This window comes from Colius striatus, chromosome 7, assembly GCF_028858725.1.
Source record: "Colius striatus isolate bColStr4 chromosome 7, bColStr4.1.hap1, whole genome shotgun sequence".
NCBI lineage: Eukaryota > Metazoa > Chordata > Aves > Coliiformes > Coliidae > Colius > Colius striatus.
The window spans coordinates 33,766,493-33,781,845 of record NC_084765.1 but is presented as its reverse complement, the minus strand read 5'-3'; the positions used below and the strand labels follow the sequence as shown (position 1 = coordinate 33,781,845).

Sequence of the window (15,353 nt, the reverse complement as noted above, 5' to 3'; positions counted from 1 at the left end):
TTTGGTACGGAGTACATCTTATTATTGAGCTGGAGAGACAGAAGATTAAAGGTGCAATGGCTCAGATCATCTTGGCTTTGCCATCGGGGCTTTTGAGTACCTTACTTTGAAAAGAAGGTACAGCAATAAGTGCTTTCTGAGTATACTATTAACTTGAGAGTGTTTGAAGGGGAGGGAAGCTTGTTGCATGTGAAAAATATCCTCGGGAACCAGTGCTAGATGTTGTGCAAAGTGAATCTGGCAGAAAAGGCAGGGAGCAGAGCAGAACTGCTAAGTAGGTTTGTTGTGGCTTAACACGTGTCTCCTACAGAAGGGAAACCTTCAGTGCTGGGCAAATGAGAGTCTACAGAGCACTGCAGGAAGAGGTAGAGCCAGCTTCACGTGGAAACACCTCACCAAGGATGTGATCCAAAGAAGCATGGTAAGTGCATCCAGCTCTGTCTGTAGCACAGCTCAGCATGGTGTGTGCATTGAGGTATCGTGTGCTGTTGGCTACAGCCAGGCTGTGATGATCAAAAAGTTCTCTCCGAGACCTTCAAACTCTCCCTGAAGGAAACCCTTGAGGTGACCACTTCAAGTCACACCTGGTTTGCAAACAGATATCTTCTTGTAGGGGAAAAAAAAAATGAATGTCTAATTTGTTCAGCAAGGAGGTATGTTTTGAATCTCAGTGTAATTTGACTCTCTGGATCAGGAGAGATAGTGCATGGTTTGTGAGACAGAAATATATCCTATTTTTGAAGTGGTTGGGAGAAAGCAGCAATCTGTGTGGGAAAGATGGAGAAATGGCGGAAGGGAGAAGAAAAATTACATGCATTAGTGGTTTATGCCTTCCAGACGTTTACAAACTCTAAGTAATGCAACTCAGAGGGAATTTTAGTCATTCCAAGGAGGCTGCATGATTTAAGAGGGCATAAGGGCTGCAGTTTTCTCTATGGTTTAACTCACAAATAAAGCTTCCATCACTCAGTTGAATATCTGGAGGGAATTTGGGGTTGCATTTTTGGGAGCACAGACATTAATAAAGCGTTGCTTTATTGCTTCAATGACCTATCACCTCAGCATTGTTTGGCCTTGTGCTGCTCATGGTACAGAGAGGTTAATGTGTAAAACATGCCACAGCTTCAGCAGGTTTGAGGGAAACAAAGACATTCTTGAGGTTGCTGCACTTTTGATTTTTTTTACACATGACATTGCTTCCTCTCTCTCTGTTGCATGCTTTAAGGACTACCTATCCAATCCACTCTCCCTTGCTAGCCTACTCTCTGCCTTCCAGAGAGAGTTAAAAGCAAGACAGCTTGCAACTGAAGGTCCAGTGGCCATCGTCAGCCCATGGTCTAATTAAATTAAAACTCTGAATGTTACAAGTTCCTTTAATAGTCACCTACCTGTTTCATTCAGTGATACCTTCCAATCTTTTCCTTAAGTAGCTGGTACATTAGAAAAGGTCCTAGAGCATTCCTTATTGTATTTCACTTTCAGAGGCCAGTTTATTTTGGTTAATACATATTATTATCCCTCAATTGAGTAAGTTCTCTTAGCACTTTTCTTCATAATATGTACTTCATTTTCGCTTTTCCATTCCCTCCTTATAGTTTCCATATTTTTCACATTCCAAAATATTTTTCTGCCTTGGGTTTTGACATGTAAAGATAAGACATATAGCAGTATCAAAAAATCCCTCGGTCTGTTTTGTGATGAGCAACAGATGAGAATGACAGCAGTGAAAAAACAACATCAAACATTTTCCTTCATGTATCTTGAAGGACTTTAAAAAACAGGGAAAAATATCTGGAACTAGGATGAAAACTTCAGTCTACTGAGGGTTTAATTTTTATCCTTCTTTTATTAGGAAGGGGAAACAGAGGCAGAAGGACTTGCCCAAATGAGTCAGTTATTCAGTCTAAACAGATGTGCTGGCATGATCCTGGCGTCTTTCAGAAATACCAAGACTCATTTTGATTATGAAATACTTGCTGAAGTGCACTATCAAGGAGTCTCAAAGGGGTTTCATTTCAGAGCTAGAGGTTTGAGGCTGTTCTGATGTGAAGGACAAGTAGGTAATACTTCACATTTCAATCAGACCATGAGCAAGGACCCAGAACAATAAAATTCTACTCCTTTGCCTGTTGTGCCATACTTCACGTCTTCGTACAGCACTAGCAGAGAGTCTGAGCCAACAAAAGCTGAGCAAACTTGCAGTGTTGCAGCAATAAGTAGGATTGAGGGTAACTGGACGGACTCACAGACAAATTTCAACAGCTCTTTCTGATCCATCTACTAGGGCAATATCATCACAAGCACTTCATTCCTGTCGTTTCAGATGTAAAGTGATTTGAAGTGATGACAGAAGTCTCCAAAGCGATATACTCTTGGTTTGCTTCTTTCCTTCTGCCCCACTTAGGACAACTGAGTAGAGCAATTGGCTTTCTGTTCAGGCTGTAATTTGGTTCATGACTGAAGTCCTCCCTCTCCCAGATGTTCTCAGTGTCCTCTGTGCTCTTTCCACAGGGAAAATACAGACTGCTGGAGACAACTGGATAATTCCTAACCTGAATTGCCTAGGAAAAAACGGACTTACATATCAGGTATCAAGGGCAGTTAAGCAGCTGATCACAGCTCCATTTGTAAAACAGGCATTTCAGAAAGCCAGCATAAAATGTGTCCTGCATGGCAGCAAAAGGCAGCATCAAACTTCAAACTACATCAGAAGGTGCTTAACCAAGGCAGCAGAGAAGTGGCTATAGGCTGTTAAATCAGCTTCAGAAGCAGAATATGTGTTGGATTGATGCTCCATAGTCATCTGCAGCTGCCTTGTAACCTCTGGAAGAGGAGTTGTCACCTTGATGCTGGTTCAGGTGTGCCATGCTTCTCCTGAGGAATGCAGTGTCAAATGCACTGCCTTAGGAGCTCTCCTTAGATAGGAGTCAGAGTCTGAATACATTATATCCCAGCAAGTTCACACAGGAGAGAATATGTGCTGTTATGAATAAAAAATGAGGCATACAGAGAGTAATCTAAAAGCCCCATTTTAGCTGGCTGTTTTGATATTCTTATGGATAAGGTTGCTGCTGTTGTTTGAACAGTTTGAAACTCAGTTTTTTTAATAACTTCTCTTTTAAAGGAGAGAGTGGAGGAATTTAAATTGCAGATATTTCACTGGGACCATTTTTTTTTTGGTTAAAAAAAAAAGCCTTGCAAACACATTTCCATAAAGAGCACACAGGGCTTAGGCTGCTTTGAAAGTAGCCAAAGCAAGCAGCAAAACACGTGAATACCTCCAGACTGCTTCCAGGGTTTTGTTCCACTGCCAAAAACGGAGACGTAGACTCACAGCATGAGGCAGCAAACTCCTCTGCCTTGATGTACTCACATGAAGTGGATTTAACATAAGAGACTGGGCTGTTCCTCTGCTTCTCCTCTTCTATTTCTCCCTCCAGATCTTGGTTTGACAGCTAAGATCATAATATGGAAGTAATACTAAAGGCGGATTAAATAACTTTGCCAGTTGCAGCACATATTTATCAAAGCATCTGTGCTTGTGAACCCTTTGGAAAGACCAGTTTCAGTGCATTTCATCAGGTTGCTTCCATCTTATGCCTGCAGATAGATGGGTATTGGGAGATCTCTTAGCTAATGTGTGTGCTTCCTAAAGCAGTTCAGAGTATAAGCTGAAGATGCCAGAAGGACATATAGTTTCTGCTCAGGAGGATCTGGATAGGTACAGGTACTCTCCTTCATTTATCTTTCTGCCACTCAAGGAACCCAGGATAAACTCTGTATCTGACTGGTGAGGCATCGTGCCCTAAGAAGCAGATGAATCTCATCATCACAGGACAACTCTTCTTAACCTCCCTTTCAACTTGCCTGTTCTCTGAGATCCTCCTTAGCTAATGGGACTTAATTGTCTCCAGGGTAAGGAAATCAGCTATAATTCTTGTCTGCAAGGGTTTAGTCTCTCAGATATCATCATTGGCATTGGGAGCCTGACAGCAATTAAGGGTAGTTAGCCACAGTGTGTTGAATATAAGCCTCTGCAGGCAAGAGGTATAGTTTGCTGGTGTTTTATTATCCTGTAGAAGACAAAGTGTAAAAGGTGAACTGTTGGGGATCACTATATTTACACCTTGAACCATTTTTTCAGTTCTCAGCACAGCTCTGACTCTCATGTTCTCCTTTGAGGGACAGTCTTGTAAAGCAAGTGTGAGAGTTCTCCTCACCAAATCCTGGTTCTCAATTCATGCAATGGCTGGAGAGATGGGCCTGGAACCTGTGGAGCACATTTTCAGGATGACTCTTGAGACTTCTGCCTTATATGTATGTCTGTTGGCAAATGCAAAAACTGCCAGATCTATCCAGGTGGAAGTACACCCTGTCAGAGAGAAGCTTTGATCACCCATGTGTAATTTTCTCCCATGCAGATGTCAATTGCCATAAAGCCCATGGGCTTGGTTTCAGATTAATGTGAAAATTTTGGCCCTGTTTATTTTATATCATTTAAGAAAGGTTGACTGGATCCTTAAAAGGCTGTCAGCCTTCGTTAAATCAACCTTTGGGAATCATCTGATAGAACCCTTTCATGAACATGTATTTGGAAGTCTTCATTTGAACTGTTTTCTGCTCCTGTTTTGTTTATATATTAAAACACAGATAATAATGCTTTGTAATCTATTGTCCTTTGGCTAAGAGGGTCATAAGAGATGTTATTAGACAGAGAAGTCATTTCTGAGGGATTATTTGGAGAATGGCTTCTGTTGGTCTCATGCCTATTAATGAGTGGGAGCCAGTTATGAAAGTAGGGTGATGGCAAGAGGTTTTAGCTGGCCAGGGAGCTTGGCAGAGGGCATGAGCACCTTGGGCTATAGAGGGGAGAGTATGGCAGCTCTCTTGGCATGTTGCAACTAACCTAGAGGCACAGGCCAGAAAGAGGGGAAAGCAGGGTGAAGATGCCAGTCACAAAGGACAAAGGTGAGGCCTGTCTGATGTGTAGCCTTGAGAGCTGGAGAAAGCTGTGCTTCCTGCTCTCTGGAGCCAGCTAAGCCAGTAAGTCAGATGAGACTTCAGTTTTCCATAAAAGCCAACCTAATGTTATGTAGCCACTTTGCTATATTTGCAAAGTTTTCAACAACTGCAACTCCTGTAAAACATAGATGATTCCACTCTGTTCCCCATATAATTTTCTGCTGCATCATCAAAACTATTAACAACCAAGTTATCTGTTATCTCAGATTCTCCATGCCTGATACTTTAGCCTGTTCTTGCCTTTAACTGCTTAGGTTGTTGTGCAGAGCTTTTCAGAGTTTGGACAAACACACAGAGTTTAAGTAACTTTGCTTTGCAGCTGTATCAGTAAGTCCTAAGCCTCTTACTCAGATCAGTCTCCCTCCTTTTTCTGCTTCTGAACAAGGGGCCTCAGATAGAGATTACAATCCATTTCTAGCAGAAGCTGTCTTCTTAACGTGTTCATGCATGTAGAATATTTCCCAGAAGCAAGTGCATTTTTCTAATCTCAAGACTTTGCTTTGTGCATTGAGATCAGACCTTGGGCAATAGAAATTCACTGCCAGACTTTCTCTCTGCTATGTACAAATTCTGCATATCAAAGGTATCTGGGACAGGATTCGTCTGCGTAAAACTGATTTATTAGAACGTGTGAAACCAGGTTGTAGTCACATGGCACTGCAGGTGAGCAGCTTGGATTAACTATAGGATGGCATCACTGAAGGGTGTTTAAATTGCTTAATATCTAAACAGAGTCAGAAATGGGGAAAAACATCTTGATTAAGCAGCGACAAAGTAGGTATGCAGTGATTTCTGCTGGGTATATCAGGTATCAAATAACTCCTTGGTTTTATTTTATAAGATTTGAAAGTTACTAATTAAGATAAAACATTTTCAGATACTCAAAGCTTATGTTTTTCAAAGACCTATTACAGTGAGCACTCAGAGCCATTCTTTCTTGCCACTATTGAATCAGTCCTCTGTATTCATGTTGCATCTATATCCATGTGGTACCCAAAGGATAACTCAGGCTCTCTGTGGTCCATAGTATCTCTCACTGTGCAGGGCTGTTAGGCTGACAGCTCTGGCATGTCTGCTGCTGCTGCTGTGGGTTTTTTTCCCACTGAAAGCTGAGCTGGCACCAGTACCTATCTTTTGAATATCCCCAAAGAGCTTTTGAACAGGAGGAAACGCCTGGATGGGGCAACGCTTGGCGGCTGACTGCAGCATCACCTTAGGCAGATCGCTCTGCATTGATGCTAATCCAAGTGCCTGGTTGTCTCTGGGCTGCCAGGTTGTTGCTGATAGTTTGAAGAGCTCTTAGCTCTCCCTTAAACTAATGGCAATTGCTAAATTTTACCTTTTTTTAATAAGATAACTACTTTAATTTCAGACTCGATCTGAAGTGAATGATTCAAGTGAATTATACACAAACATGCTGAGTCATCAAATTCCAAGGACTTTTATATTACCAATATATTTCAGATGCAAAACTCTTACTGTTCAATCTTCTTTCCTGATGTATGATTTAACACTAGATACCTAATTAACATTCTCTGTTGGATTTGCTTTTTATTAAAATAGCCGTCTCATCTTAGCATTCTGCTACTGCTGCTATATATATGCTTGGAGATGAAATCAGTGGAAATATAGATGGCCATATTCTGATATCAAACAAAGGAAAAGCACAAATATTTCAGTGCTGCATATTTGAGCATGCAAGGGTTTTGTGTTTGCTTGCATTGCTGAGTAAGCTGTTCTTGGGGCTGGTTTTGATCACAGGATTTTGGCTACATAACCTTGAAGCATATAGTGACCAGTGGAAGTAGACATCTTTAAAACTGGCATGAGTACAGAGAGCTGAATTATACTCTCTTTGTATTTGCATTCATGTCCATTAAAAGCAGATAAAAGGACTTTTTTATTTTCAAAAAGGGATGGAGAGATGTCTCATGAGGAAAATGCAGTGATAATGATACTTGAGGATATTTCTTAGCTTTTGAAGTGTAGGATGTTAAGAGCTGGTCAGTGAGGGAATGGGATAGGCAAAATTGTTGTTTCATAGAATTTCATATTGATGCAGTGGAAAACAAAATTTAGGTGTGTCTGTATGGAAGATGAATGATTAAAACAGATCTAAGAGTCTGGAGATAATTTTACATTCAGTCAAAGAAACAGATCAGTCGACCGTTCCCCCACTCACTTAAAAATGTCTTTTTGGGTCTCTGCGTGTAGATGTATTAACTCAATGCTGCTTGTTTACAGAATTGCTGTGAACAACCTGAAACCTTCAGCAGTAGCTATTTAGTGAAGGTAAAAAACAGTCACAACTTCTACTAATTGCAGGTATGACTATGTCTGGATGGCATGGGGGATGATTTTCAAACCTCATTCACCTGATGAATGTAGAAGGGAAGCCATGGGAAGTGAGGACATCCCACCAGAAAGAAGCTGCCTGCTTACTGTGAGTATCCAGGAAGTCTCTGTGGCGCAGATGTGATTGCAATAGCAAAACCTATGTCATTCTCTTACCCATCAAGAAGCTGTGAATATCAGCAACCACATAAAAGGGCTAGTGGGGGGCAGAGAGACTTTTGAAAATAACCAACGTTATCTGTCCAGCCTGGTGGAATGTCAAAGCTACTTGTGGATTCCACTGCCGAAACCTCATCAAAGCACAGCGCTGCTATCTGCTGTTATTCTTGTTTGGTTTTTGTTTTTTAAAATTATTCCAGCATGTTGGCTTATGGATCTGAAACCCTGCAATACTTTGATAGAAAAAATATTGGCTTCGTTTATTAATCATAGTTATGAATTCAAGCATCTATCAGACACAAAGGACTTGTGTGAGAGCCTATGATGAAGCATGAGAGAATTATAACCCTTATCAGGAGGGCAACCAGCCTCAGCAAAGCTTCATCAGCTCCCTTGTCAGGTCCTTTCCACCTGACAGACCAACCTCGTTGAGGATGTATAAGATCAGGATCTGATCTGAGATATCAGGAGTCTAGGGGCTTCTGTACTTGGAGTGGGTCTTTTTTTGCAAGACAGATTACCTCCCTTTTTCATCTCATCTCATTGTGGGGACCAGAAAAAACAGTGGTTCATTTCAGTAGAGAAATAATGGAGATTTTCATCAACAGAGATGTTCTGGAATAATATCTGAACACCAATGATGGTGACAAAAACTGAGCTGCTTTTAAGACAGGTGAGTAACTGATACTAGTACTGAGGATCTATAGAAACCCTAATTAGGGTTAATAGCTTTACAAGAGATATTAATCCTGATTAGTGTTAGAAATAATTTTACTCTATGGATCTTGGATCTAATCTGTGATGTTGTCATCTAGTACAGCAGCAGTGTAACCACACTGGTGTCACTCCTGATTTGCACTGCTGGAAAAGAAGAAGGCAGCCAATGTAGCTTCAGGATATTTTCTGTAATACCTTATTCAAGTTTTATAGAACCCTACTGGTTTCCTCCCTCCTAAACACTTAAAGATTTTGTAACATAAAGAGTTGTTTGGAAGGCTAAGAGCATCCAAGAGGGACGAGCTGGTGAAGCAGGCAAAGCTGTGTGATAAATTAATGTAATTACTCAACTTTGCACTATAGCTCTGATGTGTCCCCTCTACGTGTGCAGTGGATGCATTAGTATGGAATAAACCCAGTAATATACCATCAATATACACAGAGATGGACATATAAACATCATCTGAGACCCATATTATCTCTAGATATGTTGCACTGCCACATCTGGCTCCATGCTAACAGAACAGGACTTTCATGCTATTTTTACTCCAGACTTTCTTTTCATGAGACTTTTGTTTGACTTCCCACGGCCTTTCCCTCCCCCTCTTTGCCTCTAAGTGCACTCCACATGCTCTTGGGCATGACAGTGAACATGCAAAATCACATCAGCAAGCCAGTCACAGGAGGAGAGAGAATGCAACCCCTTTGTTTTGCAAATCCAGTTACTTCTCCATCTAACTGTTCCTCCCGGCTGAAGGACTTGGTTTAGCTATTTCAGTCTGCTGAAATTGTCTCTACTAAAATAGCCTTCCAGACTTCTTGTTCTGGCTCTGTCTTTGGATCTTGTGAAGCAAACCTCTCAATTGCAGCCCATTTTCCTTTAAAGCCTCATACACCTTGGGATGTTTAATCTATTACCTTATCTCATTCTTACCTTCTTCACTCTCATCCACTTTACTTGAAGTTGGAAGTAACAGTTGTTTGATTCACTTTGAGCCAGTCGCACCAGTTCATAAGGGACAGTTTAAAGTGAAATACTCCATTCTCCAGGATCAGAGATGTGGCAGAGGTTTCCGTTGCTCATCTGTGCCTTTGCACAAGTATTCACTGTGCAAGGATCTCTTTGTGGAGGCAGGTAAATTAATTAGAGAAAAATCTGTGAACGAGGCCCATGGTGGCTATCTTCCATCTTCCACATTGGTAATGAAAACAAAAATGAGAGAGGGGTTCTAAGAACCAGATCTACTAGTGAATTGATAAATTAATGCTTTGCTATGCCATAGACTTTCTCAGCTGGGAGATAAACCCCATAAATAACGATCCATGAAGACATGAAGGTGAACACTTTCTTCCCGTAACATACAATTAGCAGAGATCCCATTGAGATGATCTTTACTGCTCTGCCCTAGCATTTTGTTCTGCTTTCCAACTGGCCAAGTCATTCACTGTCTGCATTCAGGAGGGTGCAAAAAGGTTTTCAAAACCATTTTTAACTTTCCTCCTCTCCTTAACTACAGCATTTCACTCTCTTGTGAAGAGTCTCATGTCCTATCTTAAGACATTTCTAGGGATAAGTTTCCAGCCTTTGTATTTATGCAAAACTAATATAAGAAAATTACTCCTGTACTTTGCTCTCAGAGTGAAAGCTTTAGGAAGTGTTTTTAATAGACTTTTGTCTTACTGACTGGTTTGCCTTATGCTGCAGCAATAAGTAGTTACAAGCAACTTGCCAATGAAATGTTTCACTTTCAGGGAATCTGTGATTCAATATATAAGCATGAGTCCATCTGCAGTGAACTGTTTTTAATAACCCTGGATCTGCAATATTACGTTTAATTAAAGCCAAAATGAAGTTTCTATTGCTCATTTTTGGGCCTCTCTTTCTCAAAGCAGCTTTGTGTAAATGTTCTTATGAAGTATTATGAGACTGAATGATTTCAGATGAGAATATTGAGCCAAAATTGGAGTTTTCCCAAAAATGTTCTAAACAAATTGCAGAACCAAATGTTTGATGTTTGCCGTGATTCTCTGTAATGAGAGTAATTTATATGGCAGCTTCTTCACAAATTGTTTTGAGGTAAACATTCATGGCCAAAAGTAAAGCCGTAGGTCAAAAATACCAGTGAATAATGGACACAACATGCAACAGCATCATATGCAGGCATGCATACACATAGTTCCTCTTGTAAGAATGAGCACTGCTCTGCTTCATACCATAGTGGCTGTAATACTCATGGCTAGCAATTCTGTGAAAGTCCTGTAACATCTCTTTAGTCTCATTTGTCCATTACAGATACTGTTTCCTCTCACTTGTGTTTTTCTACACACTAATAGGGATAGTACAGATACTCATGCCTTGGAAGTAAATCTTTTTTTCCTTTGGAATTAAAATAAACACCATTGACTCACAACAGCTTTAACTTTTGTTCCCTCTTGTTTTTTTCTTCTGTTTAAAACAATAATAATAATAATAAACATACTGTCTGGGTTAGGCATTTCCCGAGTCAGTACTAAACTAAACACAGAAATGGTTTTCTGTAGGCAGACAGCCTTATTAGAAACACAGGGGTGTCCTTAAACTAGGTGCAAAATGTACTCGGTTACTGCCTATTGCCTTTAGAGTACTCCCAGCCTGAGTGGAAGCACATACACTAGACAGGACTTTAGAGAGATGTTTATGATTTGATCGGGGATAAAACTGCAACTGCACTTCTGTATCAGATTTCCAAATCATGTCAGGTTCATTCAGCAGGGTAATTCAAAGGCCATTTAGGCTTTGATGGTTGTGCAGTTCACAGGAAGCGAGAGCTGTATCAATATTGTCAACGGGTAATTTCATGTGGGCCACGCAGTACAGTAACTTCTAAAGCTTCTGCTTGGCTGAGATCTGATCTTACAATACCCTCACAAGATTAACTTTGTTCTTCAGTGAGTATCTATATTGATTTTTGACAACAAACTATAAGAAGTTCTCTACTCATGTTTTTATTAACCTTTTGTTCTCTCCTTCCTGGTTCTGATGTCCTGATTAGAATTTGCTCGTTGGTGATTATTCGAGATGGATTGATCTACTCTTTGCTGCAAGCATTGCCACTAGACCAAGTTTATATTGCAGTTCAAATTGTTATTTTACTACTTTGAAGTAGACTTGTGATGCTGAGGTGCAGAGATGATACAGTGTGAGGCTGTTATGCTATTTGGTTGGCAGTAGGACTAATGTGTTCATAAAGTCATCAAAATTATAAGTGAAGCCCAGAAACTGGAAAAGATATGTTTTCTGAATTCACATAATTCATCATGTGTCCTTACAGATTGAATGACTGCAATAGACTTCCTTGTTGACTTCAGGTGAGTTGATTGGCACGAGTGGAACGTTCACATTAGGAAAAGAAGCAGTGTCTTGATGTTATATTGACTTTTTAAGTGGCTTTTTCAAAGAAAAGAATGTTTCTTTAGGACAGTTGATGGAAATTGTATACAGTCTGGTTGGTATGCAAACAATTCTGCACAGCCCTACAGGGATAAGCAGGAAATTACAGCAGGAAATCTTTGGCCTTTTTGACAGACTAGATTTATGAGGCAGCAGTAGCAATACTTTCTGAAATGTTGTGTTTTGTCAACAATTTGCCTACTTACCGAACAAGAGGATTAGACAATAAAATAGTTGCAGTATTCTGTAAGTGTTTGAAGACACACCAGTCCTCAGAGAGCATCTTTGACTTTTTCAGTAAACAGGACCATGACTTTTCTCTGGAAGGGATAGTGAGGCCTGTGGAGGCATGGGCTTGGACTGGAAAAGTTGGAGGATAGGTGTTCTGTTTGTTCAGTACTTTCATTATTTTCTGTCTCTGTTCTCCTTTCCCCTCCCTCCTCTATTTTTCTCTCTCCTCTGTTTAGACCATAAACCCTCCTGAGCACAAGTGTCTTGTGTGTTCCCAAATTTGCTGAAAATTCCGAGGACTGCTCTAATGCAATTAATATAAAGCAACACTTGGTCCATGTTACGGCAAGAAAAGATTGGAAATGAAAAGAAAGACATTAAGCTAGGCAGAACATCAACAAGCATCAGATGAAGTTATCATCTCAGTTGGCTGTTAGCCAAGTTGCTGCAAGCCTCGTTGGTGTCTGCTTTATGAAATGCCACTTCCAGCAAAGCCAGAACCTGCCTGTGAACACAGTGGGACTGGAAACAAAAAACCCTTTTAACCATCAGTGAGATGGGCTTCTGGAAGATCTTGCTAGGATTCACTGAAGTGTACAGCTTGGTTTTAAGGTAAAGGTTTTTTCAGACTATGACGAGATGGTGTGATGTGTATCTGCGGTATAAAGGGGTGAAGCATAGCATCCAAAGAGGGCATGTGCATTGTTCTTAGTACATTCTGCATATTTGAGCAGGAAAACAAAATATTTCTAAGCATTAAAGCTCTAGTTTAAGTTTTTTAACAAAACTTGAGTTCAGCTTCTTTATTCCAATCCATCCCAAACAGAGAGAGCTTAATTGTTGCATACTGAACCCACTGGAAGTGTACTAGAGCAATTTGTTGCCTTTAATTCTCTGCAGACAGAGATTCCTAACCCATAATAAGTGAATAGGATAATTTAAACGCCTTTTATTCCTTCTCTCTTTATATTGCCTTTGGCAACTTTGAACCTTCAAAGGCAGCTACAGTTTCTTAAGTTTTCCTGACAGTCTGCCCTACTGAAGTAAGACTTTAATTGAGCACACTAGCATCCAAATATAATACCTTGTGCAGTTGATTAATTTTTAACTACCTGGATACCTCAGCAAAACTATACATACTGGAAGTCCACTGGTATTCTCATTTAGGATTTTGCTTTTCTTTCCCTCTTGTGACCTTATCTATCTTAGTCTTAGAACAAACCTTATCTTATTCTACTGTGATAAATAGGAAGAGGGTAAAAGGACATCCTAAATCTAGACAGTGATTTTCATGCTGGTCAAAACAAGATTTCTTTTCTTTTTTTACCACAGTTTCAAGGATTAGAATCAGCCAAGAAAAATTATAGCTTTTTTTCATTTTATCAAAAGTGGAAGAGATAAGGAAGAGATAAGTTTTGCCGATCAGACTTCTTATAACTATATCGAGGTTTGTTTAATTTAGAAGGAGGATTTTGAAACTGAATCTTCTGTATCAAAAAGGGAAGACGTGGAGCCAGATATTTTTTCAAATCCTCCCAATGTTGCTGTTCCAGTTTGCTGATCTTACCCACCCACCAAGTTCCTTACTCTGGCTTGTCTACCCCTCCTAAAAGCTTTCATGAGAGTTCTTGACAGGTTTCATTTTTGTTCCTCTGTGAAATGAAAATTGAGTGTCAAAATCATGACACCTGAGGCTTTGGGGTTTTCTTTTGCCTTTAATGGAATGAAGTGGCTGGTTTTAGTCTGCCTCCATGCACTGAAATAACTTCCCAATTCAAATTGCCTGCTAGAGGATGATTGTAGTTTGTGTACCAGTTCCCTGGGACCTGCAACCTGCCTGGCAAGGAATCATCAGGTAGGCTTTACCTCATTTAAATGCAATTATTCCAAGGACTTGCTCAATCCATGTACCCTGAAGTGGAAGAGACATCACAGAGAACGGAAAGATGGATGGCAGGCTTGGATGAATGCCCTGGTTAGATTCTCTATATTAGATAGTCATGCTTTTCCTGGCCCAGATGCTAACATCTAACACATTTTTAATACTATTGCCTGTTGAGATCCTATTAGAAAATGATTCAGAGTCTGGAAAGTTAGGGGGGAAAAAAGTTAATTCCCTAGAAATAATAGAGTCATTATGTGCATGTACAATTCAATATGTAACTTGGGTTTTTTATGGCCTCTCTACCATCCTGTACACCAGCTTTTTAAAATTGCAGTCACATTCATTACAAAGTAAATTCCTAATGCAAGCAATTCTCAAAACAGTTTGTAATTTAAATTCTTATTGGAAATAAAAGTAATGACCCAAAATAGCTCATTAGTGGCCTTACAAATGTTCATTATTTCCTCTCTTTTTGTCTTTCTGCTGATTTTCTCCACTTGTTAAAAGACAGGGGAGTTTAAAGATTTAGACTACCTTTAGAGCTATCCATCTCTAATGACCCATGAAAATGAACATTCGATTCCTGAAAGAGGAAATCATAACTCCCTGGTGTTTTCAAGGGATAAGTGTGTTCATTTACCAATCCATGAGGAAGCTAGATATTCCAGGTAACTTTAAGGACTTATTTTATACTTATACCCAGGAGATTTCTTTTTTTTTTTTTTCCTAAATTGTTTTAAAATCTCAAATCAAATACTGAGAAAGAAGGCCAAGAAGTCCCTGAATAATGATACTCTGGATGCTGATATCCACTGCCAAAGGTTTATCTGGCTCCCCATTCCTTGGGGATGTACAAAGAGAAGGCACTTGCCCTACAGCAGCTTTCCCTTGCAGCACTGCTGCTTGAGCATCAAATGGCACTTGGTGTGTTTCAGTACAGCTCATCTCCACTGGCTTCTTTCTCAGGTGAAAACATAGCCTCTGCCAGGCAGATGATCCCTGGACTGCTGGGGAAAATACAGAGGAGAAGGGGGAACATGGGAGTGCAGTGTTACTTAGTACCAGGAGCAAGACTAAACACCATTCCAGCACTGTTATCCTTAAAAATATGCTCATCCTTTAAAATACGATGCCTTGTTCATCTGCCTCTCTTATTGCCCTGAAGTCCTCGGTCCCTCAGCACCACTCCCTGTTTGTCTCCTTTATGCTGGCTCACGTGGTAGCGTCTACTGTTGGTGTGTAAATGCAGAAGTACTTCCTTCACTGAAGCCCTTGTAGCAAAAGTTCTGTGAGATTAAACCCTTTGTATCTCATATGGCTCAAGCAAGCCCTGCTGAAGGGTGTTCTCAGAGGGAAAATGAGCACAGATAAAAAAAAAATCACCTTACTTATATTTAGTTTTTCTCTACCCCAGTGATTTTCTTCCTCATTAGCAACGAAGACTTGGAGATTGCCTGTATACTGATGATTGCTGGAAGGGGCAGGCATTAGTGCAAACCTGTTTAGAATATAAATTGAAAGATTGCCTGCTTGTAGAAGTCTCTCAGAAGTGCT

At 40.2% G+C, this 15,353-nt stretch overlaps 1 long non-coding RNA gene across 3 annotated transcripts in view; it reads left to right on the top strand.

Annotated features, from left to right (window-relative positions):
* Positions 1–230: 230 nt before the first annotated feature.
* The window catches only part of LOC133625749 (uncharacterized), a 42,900-nt gene continuing 27,777 nt past the window's right edge, over positions 231–15,353 (top strand). For 2 of the 3 annotated variants that reach the window (XR_009819047.1, XR_009819048.1), the window contains exons 1-3: positions 231–421; positions 2,512–2,588; positions 7,348–7,465. This is a non-coding gene — a long non-coding RNA (uncharacterized LOC133625749). Of the gene's footprint in view, positions 422–2,511; positions 2,589–7,347; positions 7,466–8,144; positions 8,210–11,564; positions 11,602–12,150; positions 12,614–15,353 lie in introns of those variants that run through there. The other variant, XR_009819049.1, reaches the window with a different exon arrangement.